Below are 17625 nucleotides of genomic sequence, written 5' to 3' on the forward strand. Positions count from 1 at the left end.
GAGGTGGAGGAGGAAAGTCTTCCTCTGAGGAGAGAAGGTCAAGATTAAAGAAAATATATTATTTTTGTATGTGTGTGTATATTAATCTATATACCCACACACATATAAGTATAATCTCTGGATGCAGTCTCTTTTACATTTTGATCTGGGAAAACCAGCCTCAGAAATTCTTACAGAACAAGAAGACAATGTTTCCTGCTGCTAGAAAGCAGCTCCCCCCAGCTGTGCCCACAGCTGAAGTTAAAAGCCTGCTCTACTTCCTTCTTTATTTGATGTGAATGGTACTTCACACACTGAGGAGGCAGCAGCCACAGCAGTAGGTGGAAGAAGGGGGAATAACCTGGTGGCAGCAGAGAAGGGAGAAAAATAAAAATATTTTTAAAAAGGCTTAGAGACTTGTAGGGAAACACAAGGCCAGAAGGAAAGCAAAACTTCAGAAGGCAAAAGTATCAGTATGCAAAGATTACTGACCCTGAGGACAAGATAACTCAGAGGACAAAAGAATCATCAAACTGGGAGAAATACAAAACATTTGGCTGTGCTGTTACTTTCCCGTGAGCTCAGACCCTTCCACAACTGAGAGGATTTTCAGTGTCCTTCAGGCCCACCTGATATCTCCTATATGATATCTCCTATCCCAATTTGTTATTGTGCACACTTCCCAGAGGGATGATGAGGGAAAGCGAAATACCTCTGTAGTGCCTCAAGGATCCCCTCTTCTCACCCCCTTAACTCTCCACATCCCTGTGACACTCACTCCTGCTGTGCCTCCCACATCCAGACATCAGAAGGAAGATTCACACACTCCCCCATACATCTGCCACAAACATCCCTGCTTTGTCCATCTCCAGACGTGACAGATAGAACAGTTAATCTCAGGCAGAGAAGACATGTTTTATTTAGTTAATCCAGAACTTTTGTTTTCTAATTTCCCACTAACCTCTCTGTTTTCTCTGTAAACCTTTCTGCCACAACCTTCTCAAGGGCAGGTATTTTAAATCTTTGGCCTGCTTCTGGACTTGCCTGAAACATCTGGTGGGAAGGAAGAAAAGTAGCGGTGAGATCCAAAGTGGAGTTTGGAGCAGAGACACGGAAGGGCAGTGATTGTTACTGTGCCCATAACAAGTGCACAGAACCAGGTCTGTGTGTGAAGCAGCAGGACATGTGAAGGGTCAGGACACATTGGGAGAGGGACACAGCCTAGGCTGTGACAGCTAGAGTTACTATTGGAAAAAAGGGCTGGATCTTTTTTGGTAAAGGAATACACTTACAAATCTTGTTAGACATATAGTATATAAGGCATTTTTTCATCTCTTTCTTTTATCTGCAACATTTAGGAGGTCAGACTGAGCTATGTCCTCAGCTCTAAAGCACCAATGCTTGCTATTGGAAGAACAAAATAGGAATTCTTCTAAGAATATTTAGACTTAAAATTCAACAGTGTATAATGGCAAATCTCCCTATTAGTCACCCATCTCAAAACTCTTCAGATAAATCAGTGGCATTGTAAAATCTCTATAGTGATTTTTATGACACCATTATTCCAAGTTTATTTTGGGTTTTGTTGAAGGGACTCTGTTGGTTGTGCCAGCTGACCATGATGATTAATATATAATTAAGATTCTTGACCATTCCTCTTGTGTCAGCAGGAACACATCAATTCCTTTGTCTTCAGCCGATGCACACACCCAGGGCTGATTGCTCAGATATTGTTGGTGGCTCACATATGAACTATCACCTAATGATTAGATAGAGCTGACAGAAATCAAATTCTAATAATTGCAAGAAAACCTCATATTTTAATTCAAGCAAAAGTACTAAAAATATTGTTCAGTAGTCTTTGGGTTGTCATATTCCCAATCAAACACCAAAAGCTGGTGGCCCCTAAGAACAAGACATATCATATTAACTGCAATCTAATCTCATAATTAGAGAGGAAGTAACAGAAAAACAGTTCTGCTGTCACTGGAGAAATGTTGGTGTGAATAGCAGAGCAGAATCCAAGCACGAGCACCATCTATAGCTCAGGTTAAACTGATTCACTGGGTAGAAAAATGGCCAAACAAGCACACAGAAAATCCCCAACCAAACAGAAGCTATCTGGCCTTTTCCCCTCCTATCCAACATCTTTCCTGCTCACTGCACAGCACAATCTTCCTTCTTTAAAACAGTCTTGCAGCTTTGCCAGACAACAGGATATGTAAATGTGATTTTGTTTAGGGGACATTAAGGATGCATGTGACAAAAGACTAGCAGCATATCAGCCATGAATTAAAATCCGTTACTGTATTTTAGTTTATTGATCCACTGTAAGCTTCTCAGCATTGTCTAATTTAAATAAAACTTCAATTTGTAACAATACTATTAATAGAAAGCAATATTGATCAGAGTGCCACCAGGCTGCTGAACTTTTGTTATCACTGAAGCCTGACCAGTTAATGCTGAATGTTACAATTTATTACACTGCAAAGTACAATACAACACAATAGCATTTAGATTTATAAACAAAGATATGCTGAACTACTGAAAGAAAGTTCAGTCAGCTCAGAACAAGAGCATTCTGATTTACTGGTGCACTACAGCACTATTTCCCTACCTGAAGCAATATTTCATTCCCTCTCTGATATGAACACCTGTTAACTCTTCTAAGGATTGAATAATTTGATTTCTTTTAGACTCTTTTAAACCCCAGAAAAACATCTGATGTCCATCAGCAAAGATTCATTACTGATGTGGTAGTTTTTTTGAGTTTTTGAGGAACATTACCAGTTAAGATGGGAAAACAATGTCCTAGGATACAAAACCTTGATAACAAATAGTAGCAGATACCAGTCTCCTAACATTACTTCTTATCTTCTCTTCCCTTTCACAGGAGTGAAAACTGAAGTAAATGGATGTAAAACAGCAGACTTTCAGCAAATTCCACAGGAGAGGCTGTTGTTAGACAGTGAGCAATAAAGCATTCTCTAGACAATGTATATTTCATTGCAGATCTTCCACTCCTGAAGGTGTGTTGTTCCAGGGAAATTACTGAATTGCCTTAAAGCAAGCTCAATGTCCCTGCATCATCAGCCAGAAAAGCACTGGTGCTGCCAGTCAGAAGGAATGTGCTCACTTTTTATTCTAGGTGCAGAAGAGAAGGCTCCTTGCGCTCTCCTCTTCAAGAGTAAGGCCACTGGGATAGCCTGCAAGACAGAAAAACATAAAAGAGAGCAGTTTGCTTGGTTTTGCTTCAGAACAGAGGAAAATCAACTTTCCCAGCCAGGGCTTCTCTACTCCAGAGCTCTAAGTGTAATTTTAAAAAGCCCCAAAACTCCACCACTATCCAGTGAAAAACATTGACTAGCTGTGCCTGGATGTGGCATTGATAAGTGAGACACCTGTAAATGGGCAAGAGGAGTTCATGAGCCAGCAAGGCACAGTGTAGTCTGCTCAAGTACTCCAGGAGGGAATTCCTGTGGCAGTTTTATAATGGAGGAGAGCCTCTGTCTCAAGGGTGGGAATCAATCCTAATGTGGAGGACCACTTCCCTGTGCAAATATGACCTACCTGTTATTCCACTCAAACTTCTCTATGATGCAGGTAGGTGAAACTCTGGTGTTAAAATGGGCCCAGAGCAGGGCTGTGAGCTCTTAAATGGCTACACCCAAACACAAACCACAGGAGGGACCTTCAGACAAGACCCCTCATCCTTTGTCCTTCCAGGCAGATCTCTTCCTTTGCCTCCCTCTGACCAGCAGTTTCTAACAATCTCCTGTGACTCTCATTCTCTGTCACAGCTCTGCAAAGAGGTTCTTCCCCTGCCATCACATCAGTGTCTTCCAGGAGGTCTGAGGCTGTCCTGTGCCCTTTACACTCACACAGCAGCACAAGGGACTGGCTGCCACCCAGGCAATATAACCCAGGAGAAGAAACCTGCGGTGCAGAACAGCACACAGACATCCAAGTGTCCATCCAGGACAGGCCCAGCTTTCTCCAGGCACAGCTAAGGCAGAGTGTGCTGGGGAAGCAGCAGCAAAAGTGCCCCAAGTGCCCCAACACCCACCGAGGCCACAGCTGCTGGCAGGGGCTGCAAGAGCTTCAGCTACAAAGCCACGCAGGGAAACCAAGTACATAGCCCCAAAAGCAGCACTCTTATTTGAATTAGAAAACAATAATGTAAATAAAGTTATATCAGTATGCGCATTTCCTGGGAGAATTTTCTCTCTAGAGCTCAATGTCTATTAGCCTTTAGCCAAAATAAAGGTCACCAGACAGAAGATTCTTTCTTTTTTCCTTTAACAAAGAATGTAATCCAGTCTGACGCCTTCAGACTGGGGAATTAATTTTTTAATTGGGAGCTGTAACTAAAACGCTGTTATCATAGAAACAATACTAGGGTTTTAAGTTTACTTATTTAAAGCAAGATCAGGAATTTTGAAGCGGTTTCAGGTGAAGGGGACACCATTTAACCAGGGAGCTGTGGACAGAGTATGCAATTTTCAGATTAGCCTTTTAGTCTTTCATCCAAAATTTAGCTCTGGGTATTTTTGATGCTGTCAGGTTGGGGGAACCCAGCCTTAATTCGTTTGCTATTTGCAGGTGTATGTACCCCTAATGGGCCCTAACCCATGTAAATGTGCTGACACTCCTGCAAACCTGATGGAGCCCTCAGTAAAGCAGCACAGCATAGAAAACCCCAAACTCAACCCAATCAAATACTTAAAGCTTTATTTTTGGTTAGCACAGATGCAAGGTACCAAACTTAGAGAGAGCAGGCAGTCTGCAAATTAGTAAGATTACTTGTTCAGGGATTTTAGAGGAATTTGGCAAAAATAACTGACATTTGGTCCATTCCGACTTAAAATGTCATTTGATGTAATAATATTTGGCAGTTCTTTAAATCTTTCTAGAAAAAAACAAATTCTAACTTCAAATCACACCTTAAATTAAATTTCAATTCCCTAACTATAATTATGAATTTTTAATTTTATACTGATGAAGTCTCCAATCTGCACAATTCCTAATTCTGTAATTCACCCAAGCCAGAAATTCAAATAATAACATTTTATATCCCTGCAAATGCCCAAGACAGTACAAAGCATGGTTCCTAGCATAAACTGTTGCAAACATATCAGGAATATGTTCAAATAAAATTCATAAATAATATTAACTACATAAAATACAGAATGTCTCAATCTGTTGCAGGAAACTTTGAAAGCAGAAGAGGTTACATTCAATGAATGTTTTGTTCATTAAAAAGTATTCACACCAGCCTAATCAAAAGTTTGGCTTTTGCATCCCCCTTTTCCTTTTCCAGCTGTCAAGTTCTGGTCTGAACACCACATTTGTTGACTTCTTCTGCCAAAGTCTTGTTTAGTTTATGGATTCACAACTGGACAGAAGGAAAAAGGGAGGCCTGAGACAGGCTGAAAGATAGACAAGAGCAGAGTTGAATAAAGCCAGATCAGGTGAAAAGGAAATGAGATCTGGAAAAAATCAAAAGGCAGGAGGCCTAGGGAAGGACAAGAGCACATATGGGAGAGGATTTGCAGATTGAAGGGTATAATAATGGGGACCGGCAGCTAAGAGACAATGAAACCAGCAAACAGATGGAAAGAAAAAGGACAAGGAAAGAGAAATAAAGTTCAGAAGTGCCAGAAATAGAGCAGGAGCTATTTAACAGCAAATCAGGCAGACAGAAGGAAGGAAAGAGACAGAATGGAAAAGATTTGACTTTAAAAAAGCCCTTATATTAAAATCTTTATCACACTGGATTCTACAGCAGAAAGATATATTTCTATTTTTTTCCAAGAAAGCCCAATATTTGGAACAGTTCTAATGTAAAGGTAGAACTAATTAAAAAAAAAGTGTATGACTGAACTTTTAGTCCTAATAGTAACCATATATATTTTAAGTAGTCCTACAAGTATTAACTGGATCTTTCAGAGCTGTCCTCTCTGTTTCTCTGTATATAAACAGAAAGAATTCCATAAGGCAAATAAACACCTCTTGCCATCTGCTGAGAAGCAAGCACTAAGAGTCTTTACGAGTTCATTTTAATGAAAAACTTTTCAGATATGCCTGGTATGTAACATGATCCATCAATGTTTCGGTTTCACAGCCCTTATTAAGATAGTCACATACAAAATGTGGCAGATTCTCTGCTTTCCAAGAATGATACATGAATTACAGAACACTTTAAAAATGCATAATAATTTCTATAAACCTTACTTAATATACCTTGGCATTTAATATGGACCAATGTATATACATATTAATATAAAACCTCCCATATTTCAAAAACTTACAGATTGTAATAGCTATTTTAGACTTTTTTTTACATAAATATGGTACATGCTAAGATATTTTAAAAACACATAGATTAAACCGTATGGGTTATTCCATTTTGTTTGTTCTTGTTACTACCAAGGAAATACATATTTAGATGAAAAAAGCGACCAGTGGAAAATATTACTGATTGTTTGCACAGAAAGACAACTTTAATCTCATATTTCTTGCCACTGACTCAAAGAAGACTAGATAATCTCTGAAAACAAATGCAGATAAATAATAATTGCACTGATAGCTCAGTTTCTTTCCTGAATATAAAGGTACAGCACAGGCCTTCATCCCACAAGCAGCAGAACATTTATATGTGCCCTTATCTCCTAAAAATCCGCAAAGGCCCTTACACCCAGGAATGTCAGAACAGCACAGAAAGTCTGATTTGTCTCAGTAAAATCACTTTACCTGAAGGGATCTGAAGGTCCTTTTCCAGATCCCAAGGAACGCTCATGCACAACTGTAGTACTTCTGTATCCACTAAAATAAAATGGGATTGTCCTTCCTTCACCTTTCCTGGAAAGGAAAAAATTATTCTTTTCATCTGAGAAGGACAACACCCTCCAGAAATGAAAGTTCCTCTGTGAGGGGGCTTACACAGGTACAGCTGGACCTGGCACACTCATTACAATCATCACACCATTAACTGTGTCATTGGTACCCAATTTCTCAGGAGTTTGGGCATGAGGCACCTAAAAGTTGATAGACAAGCACCTCTTATACACAGCCAAGAATATTTCAGATATAAAGAAATGGTTAAAGATTTAAGCAGTGTTATACCTGTTTGATAAATCACATCATTTTCTTAAATAAAAATGGCCATGTCATACGTGCCATACAAGTCAACTCCTTTCTTTATTTGGGTTCTTTGTTGGGTTTTGGGTTCTGGGAGTAGGGTATATTTTTATGGATATTTTGCTTAAAATAAAGCCCCAGTCAGTCTTGGTGTAATTATTTTACCTAGTCAAATTATGAACCCCTGAAAAAAAAGTGTTTTTAATGGAAAGGCTGACAACCCCTTCAGTGAACTGCTGTGAATGATGGCACCTTGATCAGAGTTGGAGAAAATGTTCAATGTGATATAAGCTACTGAACTAAGTTGTAAAATGACAAGGACTGAGTGAACAGTTTTTAATACAGATAATATTGTTCATGCAGTCTATAAATATAGAATTAAATGTTGACCTCTATCTCCCATGTCAAAAGTCAAAGTCAGTGTCAGCACATATTGTTTTTATTTGTTTCAAGAGAAAAATAGATCAACAACATTAACCTCACAATGAACAGAGAATTGAATGAATTAAAAAGCAGTACCTCATAAATCCCCTTCCTTTTATTGGCACAGTGATAAAAATGCCTAGGGCTTAGAGGAAAAGGGTAGTCTCAGACACTCATCTGAGCTGCTCTATGTACACAGAGCTGTACATCACATGCTAAAACAGAGGAACAGAGATATTAAGATTTGTACAGTCTCATATAATACACAATATCCATCAAATTGCATCATAGCATCCCACAAAACAGGGCATGTCAGATATCCCTAAGACAAGTAGATTATCACTAGACTACTTTAAAGCAACTTTAGCCTTCCACCTACCTTTGAAAAATGCATTTCACAAAAGATACTAAATACACAAAAAGAAGACTTTATTCAATACTGTCCATACTTACATTTTACCAATATTTTAGGACATCACCTGGAAGAAACTCCATTGTGCTTAGAGAGTTAGCAGCTTCACTGCTCAGGTAGCTCTTTAAACCATTGGCTCATTCACATAGGACTGAGGGACATGACATTTTTCTCCTGTTTAAAAGGTAATTTTTTTCAAAACGCCTCATAATAATAAAGGCCTCTTATTTCACAACGCCATAGTAAATTTGACAGTTAACTAAAATGAGCAGTTTCAATTGCAAATTCAGTTTAATTGCAATTTTTAGTGCTGCATAATTAAACTGAAAATGTTCTAAAAAGATTCACACAATCAAAACTAGAACAGAAACAAAAGCATTTTCACAACATTGGTTTAGGGTTTTCTAATCAATTTCTAGAGAAAGTGACAAAAAGTAACATTTAAAAACAAATCCATTTAACAAAAGAAAAGGAATGGTATCATCTGAAAAATTCAGCTGTTAGTTTTTGTTTACATTTTCTTATCCTCTTGCAGCTTGTAGGATATACACAAATTCTTTTGGTTTACTGCTCCAGTGATTATCTGCTGGCAATGTTGCATCATGTGAAAAACATTTTACAGCATTTGCACTGTGTACTAAACACACAAAAGCAACTAATTACAACGTTTGTCAAATCTGGAGTGTGTTCTGTGGATGCTTACTGGAACCAAATGCCATTTTTCTTCTTGAAATGGGCTGGCTGACTTTGAGTTTCACCAATAAAGTGGAGTGAAAGGCTTGGAGTGAAATCTTGACTTATACACACTGCTGAAGGCTGGTACGCTGAAGCTATTCTATATCTTGGTGAGAAAAGCCTTCTCAGGCTTGAACATTCACAGGGCTTGAAAGAATTTTACAGCTGGCTATAAAGAGCAACTTTTCTGCTCCACATGTATTCATGCAGCTTCTGGGCAGAACCAGTCATGGTGCTTTTCATAGCTGGATGATCAGAAGACTTCTCTATAACTTCTAGTAAAGAAGGAAAGACATGTATTTTATTATACTAAAGGATTATTGGTGTGTAGGGCAATACTGAAGAGCTGTATAAAGCAAATCACTGATGGCCTTGCTAAGCCTGTAAACTCAGTCATAGCTTCACACAGACAAATAATGTTCAAGGAGGGAGGGTACTTTCTAAGACACAGGGCTGATAAAATTAATTTCCACCTTGGTTTTAAAAACTGCTTGTGATTTGAAGAATGGTCTGCTGCATGATGAATGTGTTTCAAGAACATAAAAAAAAATATAATAATTTGTTCCTCTTTTTATTATTTGAGTCCTTATCTCATTAAGCTGGTTTTCATATCAGGAATGTTAAAATTTTGTAAGTTTAAGGTTTAGCTGCTACAACAGTCAAGTGACAGAAGCATCAGCTCTTCAGCAGGAATAATATGTGCATTTATGGTTGGTGATGGTTCTCCACTGAGATATAAAATTTGAGTTTTTCATTCTGACCTGTGCCAAGAGGCCCAGCAGGAGTCTGGCATCATGGACAGAGGCCAGTCTGCACCAGAGACTACCAGGATGGACAGCAGAGATGAATCTTTGTAAAAAGAGACTGGAAAAGAGTCAGAGCTACAGCAGCTGGATCTTCAGGAATATCCCTGCAGACTGCACTGACTGGAGCTCTCAGGCAGTCTCAGCAGCACAAGAAATGTTTGAATGATGCTGCAGCTTCCTCTCATTCCATAAGAGCCATCCTTTAACTTGAGTTTCTCTCAGTACACTGAGAGTTTTCTGAGGTTTCTTCTTCAAACAGAAATAAATTTATTGATTAAAAAAGTATCCTGATTTGCATATATTTATAGAAACAATGATCACATTTGTTAAACAGGCAACCATATTGCTCAATATAATTCCAACACTAAAGAGACACAAAACACAGACAATTCAATATATTAACAGATTCAAGCATATGAACAGGAAATACAAAAAACGATTGACAGTTGATAACTAACTGATAAATATACTGCTTATTTGTAAATAACAGTATCCCAACTCATAATTATTTACATTTTCAGAAATTCAGCAATCAAGCCTGTAATACCAATTTCCTGTTTGCCATTTTCTCTCACAATCTGAAAGCTTTCTTATGTTTGTACAATTGAGAAAATTCTTCAACATCACCTAAGAAGTTTGGCATCAAACCTAGCATGATAGTTTAGCAAATATATTAACTGAGATAAATGAATTAGCTCAAGTCCTGCTGCAGATACTGTTATAGATTACACATATTTATATGTTAGGAGTGTGTACAGTAATCAGCACTTCTCAGTCAGTTTTGGAATATGTAGATATCTACACAATACCATGGCATTAAAAAACTCACACTGTTTTTTTTTTCTAACAAACCTTTGGTGTTAAATGACAACTCTAGATTTATCAAAATAATGAAGATGTGTTCAGCCTATGCCATGATCTCCTACTTTAGTTGAGTGAACTCAAAAAGAAGCAGTTGCTGTGTTTACTATTATTTATTATCATTATTATTACTATCATTATTTCAATAATAGTGAAATGTAGATAAGTATTTGGCTAGTTGAAATTTAACATGAGCTCCAAAAATTTCACACATATTTAGCATACTGATTCCAGACATGGAGAAACAAATTAGCAGATAAGTATTGTCATAATCATTAGTTAAAATTCTCCGATACGAGCTAGTGTCAGCTCCCACTTTCAGAGCCAAGGAAAATATTCATAAGCTTTTACTTCCTGTAATAGAGAATTCACTGTTAACTAGGATTCAAATTCCATGTGTTCAGTCTCCCTACAAACATGAGTCCTCTTTTAGGGATTCTATCAAAAAGCTCTCACCGGTAACAAAAAAATAATAGAAATACACCATGATAAAATGCCTTTAGTCTGAAGGAGCTAAAGGTATTGAAACCTGCAACAGCAGCTGCAGGAAAAAAATGATCAGAAGTACAGCTAACCTTCAATTCTTGAAGCCACAGTCATTTGAGAGAATATTATTTTCTATTAAAATATAAAACACACAATTATTGATTTTTTGTATGTTTCTTATATACCACATAAACACACTTATATTTTTAAACTTTCCATTAAAATAAGACTTAGGTGAAACAAGTTAAGGTAGACCAATTAAAAACCTTGTAAGGCCATTAAAAACTTACTATTAGAGAAACAGAAGTTAACAGGAGAGATTATGCACCACGCTTTCACATCTGGGCTTGCAAAAGTAGCTTTTAGAACTCTCGTGCTTCTCTCTGTGTGCTCTTACTGTCAGCCTTTTGATCTGTTTGAAGAGAAATAAGGACAACCACAGAGTCACAAGTGTCACTTGAAGACATAAACATGCTTGGTGATACCCTGGGACTCTAAATAAGAGCAGTGACTTGCTCACAGAGGAAGGTGAGAGGCTCCTTCATCCTGCTGCAAATCCTGTGCACTCCAGGATTCCTGTTTGCACTGGAGCACGTCTGGGGGATCTGGTTCACCACAGGTCACCTGGAGACAAGAAAGGGACTCTAGAGCAATAAAAAAGTGCCAAATGAACAAAGTGCTCACAAATTGCTTTGCTGATGCTGGAGAACAGAGAGGATGGGGTTTGTCTGATATCCCCCAAATGTTGCTTCTGCAGTAGTTCAGCCCTTTTCAGTGCAATATGAAAAAAAAAAAATTATATACAATACTTAGTACATTGACAAGCCAAAGATTTTTTGTTATTATTTTCTTTTTTTTAAATCCATTTATAGTTGCAAATTAATGAAATTACATGAGACTGAAGCCAATGACAACTGCTAATCTGTAAGCAACAACAAGCAAGGAAAAGCTGATAGGAGTACAGCTGTTTTATTTTAATTGAGGAATGATTTTATGTTGGAAGCACTCAATATTCACAGCAAATTAAAAATAATGAAGTGAATTGATACCAATGATATTTTTTTTTACCTACTATCCCTTTGTAAATCTATTTCTTCACACAAATTGACATGTCTAATTGATACATACGCTATTATTCCTCATTAGTAGGCTGAATAAAATAATTCTTGATTAAATTTATTGCAATTTACAATCCAGCATAATGCTTGCAAGCTATAAAAGTCAATCAACAGGAAACAGAAAAAAACCAGATGACATTATTACTTCTTATATATACACAATAATGTCATGTGTTTTGTGGAACCTTCCTAAGCATTTTGTTGGTCCTCAGGAGCTACAGGCTGTCTCCAACAGGTCACTTCATTTTTCATATGGCCATAAATATATTTCACTGCATACATACTTCTGAGTTTTTCTGATAATAATAAGCAAATTTTTTGCCTATTTAGCAATCTGTTAGAAGTTGTCTGGAAGAGTTAGCCTTCTACTAACACTCAAATAAAATTATGCAGAAGAGCTGGTGATTTACTCTGTGTGGATTAGGGTGTTTGATTTATATTGTGTTATCACTGTGTCAAAAAAGTTCAACAAGTAGCAAAACTTCAGAATTTCAGTGAAACAAGGAAAGTCAATAGTAAACCTGACAAGCAAAATATATATCCTGTGATTAAAAATTTCCAACCAAAAAGAAAATTGAATCAATGTCAGGTCAGTCTGTTCTTTATAATTTTAACTTATTCCACATCTTGCCCTGGCCTCCACTATTTTGTAGGATTTTTTTTGGTATTCTGAACCTAGCAGAGCAGCTATTATGTTACACTCTTCTCTAATGGCAAGAAAAGTATGTTATGATCAGTCTATTTCTATGGCCTATTGCTCCTATTTCTCTGGAGAATGCCAGCAGCTGGCACAGGATCACTGCCCTTGCTGATGCTGGGCTTCACACTTGACAAATAATTTACCCAAAAATGCAGTATAGTTGTTATAACTACTACAGACACAGAGTAGATATCCTACTTTTGTCATCTTAACTTAACACAATTTCTTTTTGATGAAGAGCCTCTGATGCCCTGACTGTGTCTCTGCCCTAATTGTAGTCTGTGTCTCAACTTGTCCAGATAGGCAGAAGAAATTGCTCAAAAAATCAGACATTATTATATAGGATCAGAATAAAAACCTAAACTGTTTGGGGAATGTTTTCCATTCTTATTACATATCACATTCTTTGTAAGACATTAGATAAAATCTTATTTTAAAAAATTAATTTCTGGTTCAAATTTAACTTCTATTTATAGAACTAAAGAATTAGAAAAGAGAAATACAGAGATCTACAGAGGTAAATGAAATTAAGGCACAGATTCTAAGGGTATAATATGACAGTCTCCACTGAAAAATAATCTGGATTTTAGTCCAGAGATATTTTAGATCCACAATTGCATTTTTATACAACATAATTCCAGTAATCAATATTGCTTTTGTTGCTACTTACAAATTTTGATCAAGTCTTTGTAAAAGGTGATATACCTCAATTCAGAAAGACCCCTAACATCTCAAAATCAAATCTCACATTTCAAAAGATAGAAGGAAGAGGTGCTATCAGCAGCAAACCCAGCCGTTTCAGGATTCATCTACTATTTGATATGTGTTACTCAGCACAGTAAACAACCAATCTGCCAGCGGCAAAAAATCAAAGAGCTCTGTGCCAGCTGAACAGCATCTTTAAAAGAACTGAGGAAGTGGCCCAAAAAAGCAGCCCTTAGAGGCAGGCAGAGATTTGCTAGTGTTCCTGGGGGACCCTGCCATTTCAGAAAGTGCTGTCACCCAGACCCACCCGGTGCTCCACCAGTGAAATTATCTTTAAGGGTGACCAAAAGAATTCCAACAACAAAACGATCCACAACAGGGTAAAAATAATGAGGAGCTATGGCCTTATTGAAACTGAATTCTAATGTAAGTAGTCCACATACATTTAAAAGGTGACTTAATTCATTAAATCTTTCCAGCCTACTTCTCTGGACAACAGAAAAAAACAGCATGGATATACAGCTCATCCATTCTGAAGCATGGTGCTCTCCTGGTCTGCCCACACCCAGAGATGGTAAAGGACCCTCAGCTGTGCCAGGTTGTGGAAAAGAAGTCAGAGCAGGGCTGCAGAGACTGTGACAGCCCCCAGAACAGCTCAGCTGGTTAGGGCAGAGTGCTGAGAACACCCAGGGTGTGAGTTCAGAATATCCCTGTATGGGCCATTCACTTAAGAGTTGGACTTGCTGATCCTTGTGGGTCCCTTCCAGCTCAGAATATTCTGTGCTGGATGTGATATCCCAGGGGCCAGCTCAGCCACCCCCCTTCCAGCAGCAGAGCCTCAAAGAAAAGACCTTTATATTTCAACAGGCATTATCTTGTCATTGCTTTTAATCTAGAAAAACCATATTAAGAAAAACATGATGGCAAAGATTATGATCAGCCTTAAATACACCATTTTCATTCAGCTCCAACAAACTCAATAGGAAGACTATTTCATGAAAGAGCACAACAGATTGAAATTCAATAGTTCAGTTAATCCAAGCATATTGAAATAAAATTATAGATATATATATATACACACATGTGTACGTGTGTGCAAAGTGAGGGAGAAGCTACTGCTTTCACATACATAAAATTTCTATTAAAAAGCTCAAATAAGAAATGTACTATCGCAGATCTTTAAAGTTTAAAGGTATTCTGCTCAGAATGCTTCTAGCTGCAAACATAAAAACAAACCAATACATCTATGACAGATCCACAGTTTTAAATCTTAATAACTTGTGAAATTAATAAAAAAAAAATCACTCACTTTATTATATTCATCACCACAGAAGACAAAGGTAGTATCCAGTTGAGTCTATACCAAAAGGAAACACACACACATTAATCTCTGCAATTTGGTACACATTCCAAACACAAGAAGTAACAAATTTGGTGACAAATCTGTCAAAATATGTTCTGCAAATACATTGGCAAGAGATCTGGACATACTAAAGAAATTCAGTGAAACAGAATAGGTGCCAAATGGGGATGTTTGACAGAGTGTTCAAAAATACATTTAGACCAAAGTAGGAACACATCCAACAGAGAGATTCTCTACATAAATTATCATGAAACTATTAGAAATAATTGGCCAGTGATTTCAAAATATTACATATACTTTTAATGTTATCAAAGAGCTGTGTTGTGAACCATGTGTGATTTCTTGGCGATTGAATTTTTGGCCGCACAGCAGCGTTTTTAGGCGCAAGTAAAAATACTATATCCCATACTGTAAGTCAATCTGTACTCTTTGAAATTGCATCAAGCTTCCAAGTGCTTTGAAAGGCTGTTGGGAGAAATACTGTAAAGTCTGGGTACTCTGGGAGGCTGCAGATGCCTTCCCCAAGGCTGCAGAGAGCCCACACGATGAGGATGTCCCAGCCAAGCTCCCCAGCCAGTGTGGAGGTGTCTGTGCTCACAGTGCCCCGAGCCAGCAGGTACCACAGGCCAGGGCTGGAGGGAAACAGGCACCTGTACATCTCTGCCAGGCTAACAAGAGCAGATTAATTGCTATACAGTGCTGTTTTACAGGCATTTCTCAATAAAATGAAGCCATCTAAATGCTTCCAAATACATCTGTGAATGCTGATAACCCCTGCAGAGATACTGCAGGAGCAGCAAGCCCTGCTCTGCACTCCAGTGGGATGCCTTGGTCACTGGAGGGGGTCAGGGGTCTGCCCTGCAGAGCTACCTGTTCACACCATTCACAGGCATAAAATTCAAATCAAAATTTTTTAATGGTTCTTGAGAAGCAGAGGCCTTATAACAGAATAAAAGTGAGCAAGTCAAAGCAGACTACCCAGAAAGCAGCCAGGGTGCCAGGGAAGCTTTCTTCAGCCTTGATGTGCAACTCAGCTAAATGCTTACATCTTAAACATGCACTGAAATTTATGGAATCTGTTCAGATTTTAAGGCTCAGAGTATCTGGGGTTAAAATTTGGCCTCCCTGAAGTGTATGGAAATATATTCCCTAGGACCTGTTATAATCTACAAGGGTTTCAACAGTGCACTGATCTGGGTCTCCCATTAGAGCACTGAGCCAAGTGAATTGTATTTGTCATATGTTCAGTCTCCAGAATTTATGGTCGATTTTTAGGAAAATATTTTTATGTACACATTGTGGAATTCCCTCATTATTATCCTTTATCAAAGAAACACACTCTGAATTTGAGGCAGTACAAGGTGAGATTTGTGTTAACTTCTGGCAAGTTCATTCCTTACACTTGAAATGAGCCTGTGAGAAAGTCCTCTCCCCCACAGACAAGCTTCTTCCTACTCTAGATCAATTTTCCTGAACAACCACAAAGAAAAAGGCACAGATATAACTTAAGTAGCCCATAACTCCAGTTATTCCACTGTGATGAGAACTTTCCAGAAAAGTCTCATCCAGTGCTTGCTATCACTTCTCCTTATTCATTCTGACATCTTCAAGGGCTGCTTCCAGCTCCCTACATCCCTCCCCAGTGATGTCCCAGCTCCCAGGTGGGCTCCTGTGGGTTTTGGACAGGAGTTCCAAACATTCCACCTTTGGACCTCAACCTAAAAAATAGATGCCAGCACAGGTAAGGTTTTCTACTTCATATTGCAAACGCTGTTTCAGAAGATTGTGGGTTTTACTAGGAGCTACACCTTTTGGAACAGGTTACAGAGCTTTCAGATAGGCATTTTTTGTTGGACAAATGAATTTACTAAAAAAATTACTATCAGCAAAGTAAGCTGAGTGACCTAAATGGGCATATTTTTCCTTCTGTGTGAGCTCTTTAAATTTAACACTCCTTTAAACAGTATTAACTTTTAAGTTGCCATAAAATCAAATAATTGTATTTATTAATTTGTTTTAATTACCAAGCACAGATAAGCATATGTCCTACTTAGCCTGGGAAAATCTGAACGCACACCTGCTCCAACAAGCAGTCTGTAAAATGAGACGTGAGGAAAATATTTGAATTACATTTCCTTGTTCCAACATACCATTTTTAAAAAGCACTTTCAACACTGAACTAGGCCTTTACAGTTAAGGCATTTTACAAGATGATACTGAGCTATGTTTCCTGTCTATGAAGAAGGCACCAGCATATAAAATGGTAGTGAATTTGCATTACCTCCAATCCATCATTCTTTGAGTGCGCAGGAAAAACTGTGAGACCTGCTGCAACAAAGCACAGCCTTGTGTTGACAGATTCTTATTTAAGTGACTGTGAATACAACAATTCCACAAATAATTTGTCAAGTGTGTGGCTGAACTAGCTCTGAACCCTGATAAATACCAACTCTCCTCACTGCTACAAAGGCATGATGTTCTGTGTGCGGGCAGTGAGTAACAAGCACCAGGATTTAACAATCGATGCTACTATATTTCTCTTTTCTTTGTGGTTAAAAAAGCCTTGAAGGGTGGCTCTTTCAGCAGTGTTAAGTACTAGTGGTGGCTATGCCTTGCAAATCTAAGTAATACACTGCAGGCTGAGGTGAAAGGAAATAGCACACTGCATCCATTTTTAGCTGCATTTAAAACATATGGTTTATGTTCTCTGGTGAAAAACAGTCTTTACTGTATAGTTAGCAGACTCTTGTTTAATACAGGCTATTATTAAATGGACCTCTTTCAAGTTATGATAATAGGACATCTACTTCTCTGCTTTTTACAACCTAAGGCGTACATTTGGGCTGGGGTAATTCAAGAGAAGAGTCTCTTTTAGGAAAAATAACTCAAACTCTAGG

The 17625-nt window shown here is 38.0% G+C and overlaps 1 long non-coding RNA gene across 1 annotated transcript; it reads right to left on the reverse strand.

The window, feature by feature from the left end:
* Positions 1-2285: 2285 nt before the first annotated feature.
* On the reverse strand, positions 2286-14724 carry LOC117245017. The gene is made up of 4 exons (XR_004499128.1): positions 14675-14724; positions 11133-11254; positions 6733-6840; positions 2286-3185 (listed from the first exon to the last, which is right to left on the reverse strand). It is a non-coding gene; the product is annotated as an uncharacterized LOC117245017 (long non-coding RNA).
* Positions 14725-17625: the final 2901 nt, after the last annotated feature.

This window comes from Parus major, chromosome 11, assembly GCF_001522545.3.
Source record: "Parus major isolate Abel chromosome 11, Parus_major1.1, whole genome shotgun sequence".
Classification (NCBI taxonomy): domain Eukaryota; kingdom Metazoa; phylum Chordata; class Aves; order Passeriformes; family Paridae; genus Parus; species Parus major.